This window comes from Oncorhynchus kisutch, linkage group LG7 (genome assembly GCF_002021735.2).
Source record: "Oncorhynchus kisutch isolate 150728-3 linkage group LG7, Okis_V2, whole genome shotgun sequence".
Classification (NCBI taxonomy): domain Eukaryota; kingdom Metazoa; phylum Chordata; class Actinopteri; order Salmoniformes; family Salmonidae; genus Oncorhynchus; species Oncorhynchus kisutch.
This window is the reverse complement of record NC_034180.2, coordinates 39,503,454-39,519,503: the sequence shown is the minus strand read 5'-3', so window position 1 is coordinate 39,519,503 and position 16,050 is coordinate 39,503,454.

The following is a 16,050-nucleotide window of genomic DNA, read 5'->3' as shown; positions in this document are numbered from 1 at the left end:
CTCCAGGGGATGAAGGATGCAGGGGAGTGTGGTTGTGAGACATACTACGTAATGTGTATGGTAGCTGTGTGTTTGTCTGTTTGTTTTTTCTTTATGTACGGTTGTTATGGTTTGAGAAATGAAAAAAATACCCCAAAAAAGAAAGCATTGTTGCATTATGTGCAATTATGCATAAGACTTTGATCACAGTAATTTTGAATAAAAAATGACACCTATCAAAAGCATATACAACACATTGTTCACTGTCCAATTATTTATAACTGCAGTAATGTACTACATTTTGAGTTTGAGGGTTTACCACATAATAGCATTTTATAGTATCCCAAAATAAAATGTTTAATTGCCATCGTTGAATATGGAGATTGTACGATGCCTGAAAGAAAAAAGGTGCTTTCATGTGGGTAGGTCCACAGAGCCAGCCATAAAGCAGCTGGATTGGCATTGTCCAGGAGAATGGAAAATGTAGCGCTGGGAGGCAAGACTCATCGCCTGGGCTTTCTGGGACAACTCGGAGGGATTTCAGCTACAAGTGTTTAAGCACAGCACAGTGAGGCAGCCATGGCATCTGCTCCAATTAGCAAAAATTGCTTGGCAGGAAAAATGAGACAGACACACAGTGATAATTTCAGGGTTTCTCATCGCCTGTGGGGCAGCAATCCAACTGAGACCTGGGTGGCCACGGATCCTTTTGGTCTGGGTCCGACTGACCTGAATGACATAGGCACCAGTAAAGATGGGAAGGGGGTTTCTGGTTCTTTATTATAGAGTAAGGAAAGCACTGATCATTCAAGAGAATGATGCTATCACTGGTATTTCGTTAGCATTGGTATCAATCAATCAACTGCCGTTGTGGTTGCATAATCCAGTGGTTCCAAAACTGTGGGCCGCGGGGGGGGGGGGGGGGGGGCACATGTAGAAGACTAGAATGCACAAGGTGCAATTTCGAAATTGGGTAATGCATCATCAGTTTTCCTCTTGTCATGTCGGTAATTGCATACCTTAGAGAGCTATGTATAACTTGACAGAAATGTACAGATCAACTAGCCCAGATCAGCAGCTTTTCAGCTATGTTTTTGTGTGGTGTAAAGTGGTGTAAAGTACTTAAGTAAAAATACTTTAAAGTACTACTTACATAGTTTTTGGGGGTATCTGTACTTTACTATTTATATTTTTTGCCAACTTTTACTTTCACATTCTTAAAGAAAATAATGTACTTTTTACTCCATTTATTTTCCCTGAACCCAAAAGTACTCATTACATTTTGACAGGAAAATGGTCCAATTCACATACTTATCAAGAGAACATCCCTGGTACTCCCTACTGCCTCTGATCTGGCAGACTCACTAAACACAAATGCTTTGTTTGTAAATGATGTCTGACTGTTGGAGTGTGCCCCTGGCTATCCGCCAATAAAGAAATAAAATAAAATGGTTTGCTTAATATAAGGAATATGAAATGGTTTATACTTGTACTTTTACTTATGATACTTAAGTACATTTTAGAAATTCCATTTACTTTTGATACTTAAGTATATTTAAAACCAAATACTTTAAGACATTTACTCAACAAGTATTTTACTACTTGACTTTAACTTTGACGTGAGTTATTTTCTATTAAGGTATCTTCACTTTTACTCAAGTATGACAATTCAGAACTCTTCCACCACTGTGTTTGAGTCACTTAAATCTTATTAATACATGTTAGACATGTTAGACATGTTTATAGAATTGCAAGAAAATGAGCCTCATAAGGAACCGTTCCCTTTTTTTCAATTTTTGCCTAAAATGACATACCCAATTCGAACTGCCTGTAACTCTGAAGCAAGGATATGCATATTCCTGGTACCATTTGAAAGGAAACACTTTGAAGTTTGTGGAAATGTGATGAATGAATGATAATATAACACAATAGATCTGGTAAAAGATAAAAAAAAAGGTAAAAAGGTAAAAAAAACTGTTATTTTGTATTATTTTTGTATCATCATGTTTGAGATGCCAAAGAATATGGCCAAAATGTATTATTCCAGCCCAGCTGCAATTGAGATTGTGTCCACTAGATGACAGCAGTGTATGATAAATGTTTTAGACTGATCCAATGAACCATTGCATTTATGTTCAAAATGTTGTATCAAGACTGCCCAAATGTGCCACATTTGTTTTTTAACAACTTTTCATGTTCAAAACTGTGCACTCTCCTCAAACAATAGCATGGTATTATTTCACTGTAATAGCTACTGTAAACTGGACAGTGCAGTTAGATTAACAAGTATTTAAGCTTTCTGCCAATATCAGATATGTCTATGTCCTGGGAAATGTTCTTGTTACTTACAACCTCATGCTAATCGCATAAGCCTACGTTAGCTCAACAGTCCCGTGGAAGGGACACTGATCCCAAATAAGTTTTTCTAAAACTGAGAAAATAAATTTGTACAACATGACAAAATGTGTAGAATTACAGGAAATAAGCTTTAAACCTGCAAAATGTTCTCTCTGCCAACAAGAGGGGTGTGGAACAGTTTGTGTTATGAAGCGTGCTTGTGCCCATAGAAATAGAGGTGCCATTTGTTATGGCAAGCCTAAATAAGTTCAGGAGTAAATGTGAGTTTAAAAAGTCACATAAGTTGCATGGACTCACTCTGTGAACAATAATAGTGTTTACCATGACTTTTTGAATGACTCTCTCATCTTTGTACCCCACAAATACAATTGCAGTGCATTTGGAAAGTATCAGGATGGTAAGTTGGTGGTTGAAGATATCCCTCTAGTGGTGTGGGGGCTGTGCTTTGGCAAAGTGGGTGGGGTCATATCCTTCCTGTTTGGCCCTGTCCGGGGGTGTCATCGGATGGGGCCACAGTGTCTCCTGACCCCTCCTGTCTCAGCCTCCAGTATTTATGCTGCAGTAGTTTATGTGTCGGGGGGCTAGGGTCAGTTTGTTATATCTGGAGTACTTCTCCTGTCCTATCCGGTGTCCTGTGTGAATTTAAGTATGGTCTCTCTAATTCTCTCTTTCTCTCTTTCTTTCTCGGAGGACCTGAGCCCTAGGACCATGCCTCAGGACTACCTGACATGATGACTCATTGCTGTCCCCAGTCCACCTGGCTGTGCTGCTGCTCCAGTTTCAACTGTTTTGCCTGTGATTATTATTATTTGACCATGCTGGTAATTTATGAACATTTGAACATCTTGGCCATGTTCTGTTATAATCTCCACCCGGCACAGCCAGAAGAGGACTGGCCACCCCACATAGCCTGGTTCCTCTCTAGGTTTCTTCCTAGGTTTTGGCCTTTCTAGGGAGTTTTTCCTAGCCTCCGTGCTTCTACACCTGCATTGCTTGCTGTTTGGGGTTTTAGGCTGGGTTTCTGTCCAGCACTTTGAGATATCAGCTGATGTACGAAGGGCTATATAAATACATTTGATTTGATATTCAGACCCTTTAACTTTTACAAAAATATATATTTTTTTTTACAAAAATATATATAAAAATAAAAACAAATATCACATTTACATAAGTATTCAGACCCTTCACTCAGTACTTTGCTGAAGCACCTTTGACAGTGATTACAGCCTCGAGTCTTTTTGGGTATGACGCTACAAGCTTGGCACAACTGTATTTGGGGAGTTTCTCCCATTCTTCTCTGCAGATCCTCTCGAGCTCTGTCAGGTTGGATGGGGAGTGTCGCTGCACAGCTATTTTCAGGTCTCTCCATAGATGTTTGATCGAGTTCAAGTCCGGGCTCTGGCTGGGCCACTCAAGGACATTCAGAGACTTGTCCCGAAGCCGCTCCAGAGTTGTCTTGGCTGTGTGCTTAGGGTTGTTGTCCTGTTGGAAGGTGAACCTTCGTCCCAGTCTGAGGTCCTGAGCACTCTGGAGCAGATTCTCATTAGGATTTCTCTGTACTTTGCTCCATGCATCTTTCCCTCTATCCTGACTAATCTCACAGTCCCTGCCACTGAAAATCATACCCACAGCATGAGGCTGCCAACACCATGCTTCACTGTAGGGATGGTGCCAGGTTTCCTCCAGACGTGATGCTTGGCATTCAGGCCAAATAGTTCAATCTTGGTTTCATCAGACCAGATAATCTTGTTTCATGGTCTAAGAGTCCTTTAGTTGCCTTTTGGCAAACTCCAAGCAGGCTGTCATGTGCCTTTTACTGAGGAGTGGCTTCCATCTGGCCACTCTACCATAAAGGCATGATTAGTGGAATGCTGCAGAGATGGTTGTCCTTCTCCCATCTCCACAGAGGAACTCTGGAGCTCTGTCAGAGTGACCATCAGGTTCTTGGTCACCTCCCTGACCAAGGCCTTTCTCCCCGATTACTCAGTTTCGCTGGGCGGCCAGCTCTAGGAAGGGTCTTGGTGATTCCAAACTTCTTCCATTAAAGAATGATGGAGGCCATTGTGTACTTGGGGACCTTCAATGCTGAAGACATTTTTTGGTACCCTTCCGCAGATCTGTGCCTTGACACAATCCTGTGTCGGAGCCCTACGGACAATTCCTTCAACTTCATGGCTTGTTTTTTGCCCTGACATGCACTGTGAACTGTGGGACTTTACTTAGACAGGTGTGTGCCTTTCCAAATCATGTCCAATCAATTGAAATTACCACAGGTGGACCCCAATCAAGTTGTAGAAACATCTCAAGGATGATCGATTGGAAAAGGATGCACCTCAGCTCAATTTCGAGTCTCATAGCAAAGGGTCTGAATATGAATGTAAATAAGGTATCTGTTTTATACTTATTGCACTGCACTGTGCACTGTATCTCTAAGGTCCCTCAGTCGAGAAGTGAATTTCAAACACAGATTCAACCACAAAGACCAGGGAGGTTTTCAAATGCCTCGCAAAGAAGAGCACATATTTGTAGATGGGTAAAAAAAAAAGCAGACATTGAATATCCCTTTGAGTTATTTAATTACACTTTGGATGGTGTATCAATACACCAAGTCACAACCATAATACAGGCATCCTTCTTAAAACAGTTAAAGAGTTTAATGGCTGTGAGGATGGATCAACAACATTATAGTTACTGCACAATAGTAACCTAAATAACAGATTGAAAAGAAGGAAGCCTGTACAGAATACAAAATAACATGCATGCCTTGCAATAAGGCACTAAAGTAAACTGCAAACATTTGGCAATTAAATTAACTTTGTCTAGAATACAAAGGATTATGTTTGCTAAGCACAGGCAAAATCCTAGACGAAACCCTGGTTCAGTCTGCTTTCCAAAAGACACTGGGAGACAAATTCACCGTTCAGCAGGACAATAACCTAAAACAGAAGGCCAAATATACACTTACTCAACAAGATGACAGTGAATGTCCTGAGTGGTTGAGTTACAGTTTTGACTACTAAATTGGCTACAAATCTATGGCAAGACTTTAAAATGGCTGTCAAGCAATGATCAACCAACATCCAATCAAATGTTACTGGTCGCTTACACACATGCCAAGAGTGTGCAAAGCTGTCATCAAGGCAAAGGGTGGCTACTTTGAAAAATCTAAAATCTATGTGATTCCACATGTGTTATTTCATCGTTTTGATGTCTTCACTATTATTCTACAATGTAGAAAATAGTAAAAATAAAGAAAAACCCTGGAAAAGTCCAAACTTTTGACTGGTACTGTATGTATTATGGGTGTGTGACTTTCATGCGCATCTGTGTGTGTAAGTGTGCGTCTGTATCAGTGTCTGCATGCATGCATGCTTAAATGTGTGTGCTGCGTGAGTGCGTGCGTGTGTATGGCGAGTGATGCATAAAAAGTTGTCTTGCCATGTCTAGACTAGAGAGACAGATAGCAGTGTATCAGGAACACAGAGTAGCATGTGGTGAGAAGGACTGGTTGGGAGGGAGGGACGGACTCTGCTTTCTCTTTTCAACTTGACACAACCAATCGAGCATGGCCCTACCCCAAACTATTGAACAAGTTGCCTTGAGGACTAGTCTACACGCTGGAGGATTAGCATGGAAGTTCTTTCTCTCGGCCTTCAAAGTCCTTTTGAAATATGAGATTCACAGTCAGCAAAGGCCCACCTCGTTACAATACAATGACTTAGGGCATTATGGGAGAACTTTCTTCTCCATCTCTCTAAGATATAAATAACAGCTAAACCTTCTTGTCAGCCAGGACGGACATAAATCTAATTCATCCATGAAGGACGCTCAAAAACGTTTTCAGAGCAAGAAAAAAAAAATGGAACCTATCCTCTAGGTTTTTATCCTATAAAATAGAATCCTATACGAGTCCAATAGGACTGGTTCCAAAATCTGATATGATTTTTCTATTGGTCACACACATATCCCAAGAGACTTGCAGCTGTAATTTCTGCAAAAGGTTGCTCTACAAAGTATTGACTTTGGGCCTGAATGACCCCATTCATACTTCCAAAGTGGTGGCAAAATGGCTTAAGGACAACAAAGTCAAGGTATTGGAGTTGCCATCACAAAGCCTTGACCTCAATCCCATAGAAAATGTGTGGGCAGAACTGAAAAAGCGTGTGCGAGCGAGGAGGCCTCCAAACCTGACTCAGTTACACCTGCTCTGTCAGGAGGAATGGGCCAAAATTCATCCAACTTATCGTGGGAAGCTTGCGGTAGACCACACAAAACGTTTGACCTAAGTCAAACAATTTAAAGGCAATTCTACCAAATACTAATTGAGTGTATGTAAACTTCTGACTCACTGGGAATGTGATTAAAGAAATAAAAGCTCAAATAAATCATTCTCTCTACTATTATTCTGACATTTAACATTCTTAAAATAAAGTGGTGATCCTTACTGACCTAAGACAGGGAATTCTTACTAGGATTAAATGAAAAACTGAGTTTAAAGAATCTGGTTAAGGTGTATGTAAACTCCGACCAACTGTACATGAACAAAACTTTTAAGCAATATGATTTTTTTATCATAAATACTTTGCTACAATGACACACTTAGCTAGCCACGTCGTTCCTTTCTTTTAGCATGTGCATGGAGTAAGTAGACCATCATGCTTTCGGGATATGTGTCTTTTCAGATTCCACAATGATTCTTTAGTTGTGGACACTACAATACATCACTGCACTCCCTTTCTTAGTATTGGTTCTCAAAATCAAGTCACCTTGATTTTGCACTTGTGTGTTTTGGGAGTTGATTTATTGAAATATTTAGCGAACACCATGACAGTAGCTAAAGCAAGGGCTATAGCAGCACACAAGTAGACTACAAATGCATGCTGGGCCGGGTATGCCCTGATTTCGTGAAATGAGCACTACTGGAGTGAAATTGGAGCAGGCAAGAAGGCAGATGCCCCAGCCTTTGGGAAACTCGCTCCACGCTCCAGTGAAATTGGGCACGCTCAGCTCTAGCTCCGTTCCAGTCACATACTCTGGTAGGTAGTAAGTTTTATGCTTAGATATTCAACATATCCCAAACTGTTTGTTGATTTGGACACTTCTAAACAGTGTTTTGACATTTTAGCGAGCAGGCCTTTCTAATCGACCCGGCCCAGGTATCCTTGAAGGATATTGACCTTATCCAGTCAGTAGAGGATGCATGGTTATTCTTTAAAAGTGCCTTCCTCCCCATCTTAAATAAGCATGCCCCATTCAAAAAAAAATAGAACCAGGAACAGATACAGCCCTTGGTTCTCTCCAGACCTGACTGCCCTTGACCAGCACAAAAACATTCAGTGGGGTTTGGCATTAGCATCAAATAGCCCCCGTGATATGCACATTTTCAGGGAAGTTAGGAACCAATATAAACAGGCAATTAGGAAAGCTAAGGCTAGCTTTTTCAAGCAGAAATTTTTATCCTGTAGCACAAACTCAAAAAAGTTCTGGGACACTGTAAAGTCCATGGAGAATAAGAGCACCTCCTCCCAGCTGCCCACTGCACTGAGGCTAGGAAACACTGTCACCACCGATAAATCCACTATAATTGCGAATTTCAATAAGCATTTTCTACGTCTGGCCATGCTTTCCACCTGGTTACACCTACCCCGATCAACAGCCCTGCACCCCCCACAACAACTCAGCAAAGCCTCCCCATTTCTCCTTCACCCAAATCCAGATAGCTGATGTTCTGAAAGATTAGTCTGAGATTCCCAAAGATTGGAAAGCTGCCGCGGTCATCCCCTTCTTCAAAGGGGAAGACACTCTAGACCCAAACTGCTATAGACTTACAGTGCCTTGCGAAAGTATTCGGCCCCCTTGAACTTTGCGACCTTTTGCCACATTTCAGGCTTCAAACATAAAGATATAAAACTGTATTTTTTTGTGAAGAATCAACAACAAGTGGGACACAATCATGAAGTGGAACGACATTTATTGGATATTTCAAACTTTTTTAACAAATCAAAAAATGAAAAATTGGGCGTGCAAAATTATTCAGCCCCCTTAAGTTAATACTTTGTAGCGCCACCTTTTGCTGCGATTACAGCTGTAAGTCGCTTGGGGTATGTCTCTATCAGTTTTGCACATCGAGAGACTGAATTTTTTCCCATTCCTCCTTGCAAAACAGCTCGAGCTCAGTGAGGTTGGATGAAGAGCATTTGTGAACAGTAGTTTTCAGTTCTTTCCACAGATTCTCGATTGGATTCAGGTCTGGACTTTGACTTGGCCATTCTAACACCTGGATATGTTTATTTTTGAACCATTCCATTGTAGATTTTGCTTTATGTTTTGGATCATTGTCTTGTTGGAAGACAAATCTCCGTCCCAGTCTCAGGTCTTTTGCAGACTCCATCAGGTTTTCTTCCAGAATGGTCCTGTATTTGGCTCCATCCATCTTCCCATCAATGTTAACCATCTTCCCTGTCCCTGCTGAAGAAAAGCAGGCCCAAACCATGATGCTGCCACCACCATGTTTGACAGTGTGGATGGTGTGGTCAGGGTGATGAGCTGTGTTGCTTTTACGCCAAACATAACGTTTTGCATTGTTGTCAAAAAGTTACATTTTGGTTTCATCTGACCAGAGCACCTTCTTCCACATGTTTGGTGTGTCTCCCAGGTGGCTTGTGGCAAACTTTAAACGACACTTTTTATGGATATCTTTAAGAAATGTCTTTCTTCTTGCCACTCTTCCATAAAGGCCAGATTTGTGCAATATACGACTGATTGTTGTCCTATGGACAGAGTCTCCCACCTCAGCTGTAGATCTCTGCAGTTCATCCAGAGTGATCATGGGCCTCTTGGCTGCATCTCTGATCAGTCTTCTCCTTGTATGAGCTGAAAGTTTAGAGGGACGGCCAGGTCTTGGTAGATTTGCAGTGGTCTGATACTCCTTCCATTTCAATATTATCGCTTGCACAGTGCTCCTTGGGATGTTTAAAGCTTGGGAAATCTTTTTGTATCCAAATCCGGCTTTAAACTTCTTCACAACAGTATCTCGGACCTGCCTGGTGTGTTCCTTGTTCTTCATGATGCTCTCTGCGCTTTTAACGGACCTCTGAGACTATCACAGTGCAGGTGCATTTATACGGAGACTTGATTACACACAGGTGGATTGTATTTATCATCATTAGTCATTTAGGTCAACATTGGATCATTCAGAGATCCTCACTGAACTTCTGGAGAGAGTTTGCTGCACTGAAAGTAAAGGGGCTGAATAATTTTGCACGCCCAATTTTTCAGTTTTTGATTTGTTAAAAAAGTTTGAAATATCCAATAAATGTCATTCCACATCATGATTGTGTCTCACTTGTTGATTCTTCACAATAAATACAGTTTTATATCTTTATGTTTGATGCCTGAAATGTGGCAAAAGGTCACAAAGTTCAAGGGGGCCGAATACTTTCGCAAGGCACTGTATATCTATCCTACCCTGTCTTTTTAAGGTTTTCAAAAGCCAAGTTAACAAACAGATTACCGACCATTTCAAATCCCACCTTACCTTCTACGCTATGCAATCTGGTTTCAGAGCTGGTCATGGGTGCACCTCAGCCACGCTCAAGGTCCTAAACAATATCATAACCGCCATCGATAAAAGACATTACTGTGCAGCCGTATTCATCGACCTGGCCAAAGCTTTCGACTCTGTCAGTCACCACATTCTTATCGGCAGACTCAACAGACTTGGTTTCTCAAATGATTGCCTCGCCTGGTTCACCAACTACTTATCTGATAGAGTTCAGTGTGTCAAATCGGAGGGCCTGTTGTCTGGACCTCTGGCAGTCTCTATGGGGGTGCCACAGGGTTCAATTTTCGGGCCGACTCTCTTCTCTGTATACATCAATGATGTCGCTCTTGCTGCTGGTGATTCTCTGATCCACCTCTACGCAGACGACACCATTCTGTATACCTCTGGCTCTTCTTTGGACACTGTGTTAACTAACCTCCAGACGAGCTTCAATGCCATACAACTCTCCTTCCGTGGCCTCCAACTGCTCTTAAATGCAAGTAAAACTAAATGCATGCTATTCACCCGATCACTGCCTGCACCAGCCCGCATCACTACCTGGACGGGTCTGACCTAGAATATGTGGACAACTACAAATACCTATGTGTCTGGTTAGACTGTAAACTCTCCATCCAGACTCACATTAAGCATCTCCAATCCAAAATTAAATCTGAAATTGGCTTCCTATTTCGTAACAAAGCATCCTTCTCTCATGCTGCCAAACATACCCTCGTAAAACTGACCATCCTACTGATACTCGACTTCGGCGATGACATTTAGAAAATAGTCTCCAACACTCTACTCAACAAATTGGATGCAGTCTATCACAGTGCCATCCGTTTTGTCACCAAAGCCCCATATACTACCCACCACTGTGACCTGTATCCTCTCGCTGGCTGGCCCTCGCTTCATACTCGCCGCCGAACCCACTGGCTCCAAGTCATCTACAAGTCTCTGCTAGGTAAAGCCCCGCTTTATCTCAGCTCACTGGTCACCATAGCAGCACCCAAGCGTAGCACGTGCTCCAGCAGGTATATCTCACTGGTCACCCCCAAAGCCAATTCTTCCTTTGGCCACCTTTCCTTCCAGTTCTCTGCTGCCAATGACTGGAACAAACTGCAAAAATCGCTGAGGCTGGAGACTCATATCTCCCTCACTAGTTTTAAGCACCAGCTGTCAGAGCAGCTCACAGATCACTGCACCTGTACATAGCCCATCAGTAAATAGCCCAACTACCTCATCCCTATACTGTATTTATTTATTAATTATTTATTGATGCTCCTTTGCACCCCAGTATCTCTACTTGCACATTCCTCTTCTGGACATCTACCATTCCAGTGTTTAATTGCTATATTGTAATTACTTCACCACCATGACCTATTTATTGCCTTACCTCCTTTATCCTACCTCATTTGCACGCATTGTATATAGACTTTTTCTACTGTATTAATGACTGTATGTTTGTTTATTCCATGAGTAACTCTGTGTTGTTGTATGTGTCGAACTGCTTTGGGTCGCAGTTGGTCGCAGTTGTAAAATAACATAAAAAATATATATAAATAAATTGGGCTATTATTCAAAAGTTATGGTCAACGGACACAGCAATAGCATTACTTTCAACTTAGGTTTCAGAAATATAAATGGAACTTTCAACATACATTTCCAATAGTATTTTACTTAATTAGGTAACAACTGCTGAATGAGTCCAAAAACGTGATGTGATTTATTTATTTAGATGATCTACCAGAAATCATGAAAACAGAATATTTTCCAACATTCTTGAAGGAGTTCCCACATATGTACTTGTTGGCTGCTTTTCCTTCACTCTGCGGTCCAGCTCATTCCAAACCATCTCAATTGGTTTGAGGTTGGATGATTGTGGAGACGCAGCACTCAATCACTCTCCTTGGTCAAATAGCCCGTACACAGTCTGGAGGTGTGTTTTGGGTCATCGTCCTGTTGGAAAACAAATGATAGTCCCAATAAGCGAACCAGATGGGATGGAGTTTCGCTGCTGAATGCTGTGGTAGCCATGCTGGTTAAGTGTACCTTGAATTCTAAATAATTCACCAACATTGGCACCAGCAAAGCACCCCCACACCATCACAGCTTCAAGGTGGGAACCCCACATGCAGAGATCATCCGTTCACCTACTCTGCGTCTCACAAAGACTCATCAGACCAAAGGACAGATTTTCTAAAAAACAGTTATTGCTTTGTCATTATGGGGTGTTGTGTGTAGATTGATGAGTGGAAAAAATATTTAAACCATTTTAGAAAAAGGGTGTAACATAACAAAATGTGGAAAAGGTCAAGTGGTCTGAATACTTTCCAAATCCACCGTATGTTGTCTAGTAAATTATAGGCAGAATAGACTAAACAATGGGAACTCCAAACCACCCATTTTATAAAATCCAATTATAATCTAACTCATAAATCATAAGTCCTCAGGCTGTATACTCCAATAATAAATATGAGTTAACAGGCAGATTTACTAGATAGGAGGTTCAACAAACAACAGTAACTTATGCTCTAGGTTATTTACTTACTTATTTGCTACTGCAACGTCATTGTTGGTTTGGTCATTACACATTTTCCCAGTGAAGTCTTAGCACTGGCATGGATCAATTACATGTAATTCACTTTATTGAAATTATCTCAGCGTTTGAAAACCACTAAAACACCTAGAGCTCGTCAGCTGCCATCCCAAATATTCTATTTATTTACCTCATCTGAGCATCATTTCATTTCATTTCATTGTAATTTTTACGAGAGAGGTATTCAGAGTTTAACCTCTTAACTGTAATGTCAAAAATGTAGATTTCCGCCTAAATAGACACACCCAAAAGGAACTGCTTTTAAAGTGTTTGGCATTTGTGCACAGTAGATGGAGGAGTCCTAAGTGCAGTCAAGCTAAATGTAAATTAAACTGACATGCTGCTTTACAAATGTTGGGAAGGCACACGTTGGTTAATACAAAAGTGGCAAATTCATAAAAAATGCTAAATGTGATGCAAAATCCAATGAGCAGTACAGTACATTGATTAGTGAAAATGTATTTGTCTAGAAATGAATGCAACACATGCAGGCACGCACATATTATAGACCTACAGTACAGGAGCGTTAGAAAATATGTTTGAAACTGCGGGGGATCTCATAGTATGGCAAATTGCTTTCACATGTTTGAAAATAAGAGTGGATAACACGAATATGGAGTTGAACGCTTACCCAAATCACTGCTCTAATAATGTCACTGCACAAGAGGAGGGAGCTAGATGAAAGGCAAGAGAAAAATGTTAGAGAAATGTACATTGAGTACAGAGTGAGTTTATTTTCATAGGAGTATGAAAATAACAGCTGCTGTCTGTCATAATAAGGGGCAGAGGTGTATAGCCCATTATAGTCAGTCACACAGGAGGTGTTCTTCCTAGCACAACATGAACATCATTTTCCATTCAGTGGTCCATGCTGCAGCATATCAAACAACTCATATAGAGAAGGCAGACTGGCTCAGTCATCGTTGGAGCCCTTGTTCAGACAGATTATCTCTGGAGGTCCAGGGTTTAAATGGGGGTTACCAGAAGGTGAAGTGTGTGGTAGTGGAAAAACTAACGGCCTCTCTCTGGGGCGCCAGGCGGAATGTTTTGCAGTGTGGATTCTCTCACCAGACAGACAGAAAGACACACAGACAGACGGGGGTCTGGGAAGTAGTGGCGAAAGAGAGAAGCCTTGAAATAAAATCAGGGGTGATTCCGTGTGAAAGCTGCACTTAGCATCCCTGTATCTCACTGGCTGAGGGGACTGGTGAGACAGCAGAGGAACAGGGACACCTAGTGCCGAGACAGAGGCACCTGAGCAGCTCTTCACTGGGCTTTATGGGCCCTGATATCACTAGCACACTAACATTGATCGAGAAATCGAAACCCATACTGTCCAAGCTGCTCTTGCCAAGATTAAGCTTAACTGCACTTTTAAGACCAATATTTGATGATGATATTTTACTTGTGCGCCAACAATGATCAGGGAGGGATTCTCTCACTAACTAATATTTGGGTTCTCTCCCACTGTTTCTAACCAGACCTGACTTCCTCTATGGCCTGTCTGTTGGGTCCCTGTCTGTGTGTGTTCAGTTGATAATGGTTACTGTGTTACTTTGTTTTCTTTAGCGACTTGCTACTTCTCACCCCAGGTATCCTCTGTGACCCTTGAACTCTTAGGAGGGTAAAGTAACAAAAATAACAAATAGAAGCCCAGTTTAATAGTACATAAGTCACTGTCGCACCATCCTCTCGTCTCTTGTATTTCGTGTATCTTAATAAAAGGTAACGATGTCAGAGACCACTCAACTGGCCAGCTTAGTGTCCTGTCCACACACCTCATTCTGTGGCTCAGTGTTTTCCACTTCAGTCATTTAACTGTGGTGCTGCGCCACAGCAAAATCATTGCCGCCACTCCCCAAAAATATGAAACATGAAATATTTCTGTGGAGGTGCACTTTGAACAGAACAGTCCACATTTACTTTTCCTCTGCAAACAAAATGAGTAAAGAACAGAAAAATCTGACAACCCCATTATAGGATAGTTAATCACCTGTATTTACATAGTCAGCTTGTTGTTATGTGTTCTATGTGAGAGAAATATTCCTCTCAAAGCACATTTAGGAGTAGGTTAGGAGCTAGGGTTACCATAGGGAGGGAAACCTGCATTCTGACAAGCAGTCAATGCACAACAATTCTTGCAATCATGTGAAAACAGCTGTTTCTATGGCCTTTGTTAAAAAGAGGGGATCCCAGCTTTCCATTCCTACTTTATTTATTTATCAAATCCTAAATATGAGCGAACTGCACCATTTTAAACCCAGTTTTTAGCAGCTTCATAGCTAAGCACTTTACAGCTCTGCAATTAGTCATGAGTGCATAAAGAAGAGTGGGGCTAAATGTAAAACAGTTCAATTGTAGGGTAACATGGGGTAAAATGCCACCATACCTCAAAATCTTTTTTTTTTGTGACTTTAAAAATTGCAATGAAAAATATTAACTTTTTAGTTGAGCAAGAGTATTGGCAACCTGGGAAAGAGTAGGGGGGAAATTATTTGACATGAAGTGGTTTCTGTGAGAAGTACAGGCAGGGGGAGTGTTACTCTGGGTAGTGGTTTACCCCAAGTTACCATAGCAGATAGGCCTACATTATATTCACTGTGTTTATGCATGTTTTTTGGGGACATAAAATTCACCATAGGTGCTAACTAGTTAAAATATTATATTTGGGACCTAGCTAATGATTAGCCCAATAGGGTAAATGCAGACAGGCAAACCCCATGCTTCAGCCTATTTATTTATAGCCACTATGCTGCAGGTGATCATGCTTATTGCTAATGGCATACCTGATAATATGGACCATGCATAGGCTATATGTATGGTCAAATTTGTTAAAATAATTGGAAATAATTTTACTATAATGTTATTCGGCTCATTTCCTTGGTGTCCACATCAAAATCCTTCAACAACAAACTAGAATGGTCCAAACACACCAAGACAGTCGTGAAGAGGGCACGACAAAGCCTATTCCCCCTCGGGAAACTAAAAAGATTTGGTATGGGTGCTGAGATCCTCAAAAGGTTCTACAGCTGCAACATCGAGAGCATCCGGTTGCATCACTGCCTGGTACGGCAATTGCTCGGCCTCCGACAGCAAGGCACTTCAGAGGGTAGTGCGTACGGCCCAGTATATCACTGGGGCAAAGCTGCCTGCCATCCAGGACCTCTACACCAGGCGGTGTCAGAGGAAGGCCCTGAAAATTGTCAAAGACCCCAGCCACCCCAGTCATAGACTGTTCTCTCTACTACCGCATGGCAAGCGGTACCGGAGTGCCAAGTCTAGGGCAAAAAGGCTTCTCAACAGTTTTTACCCCCAAGCCATAAGACCCCCAAACCCCTCTTTTACACTGCTGCTACTCTCTGTTTATCTAATCTTATCACTTTAACTATACATTCATGTACATACTACCTCAATTGGCCCGACCATCCAGTGCTCCCGCACATTGGCTAACCGGGCTATCTGCATTGTGTCCCACCACCCGCCAACCCCTCTTTTTACGCTACTACTACTCTCTGTTCATCATATATGCATAGTCACTTTAACCATACCCACATGTACATACTACCTCAATAAG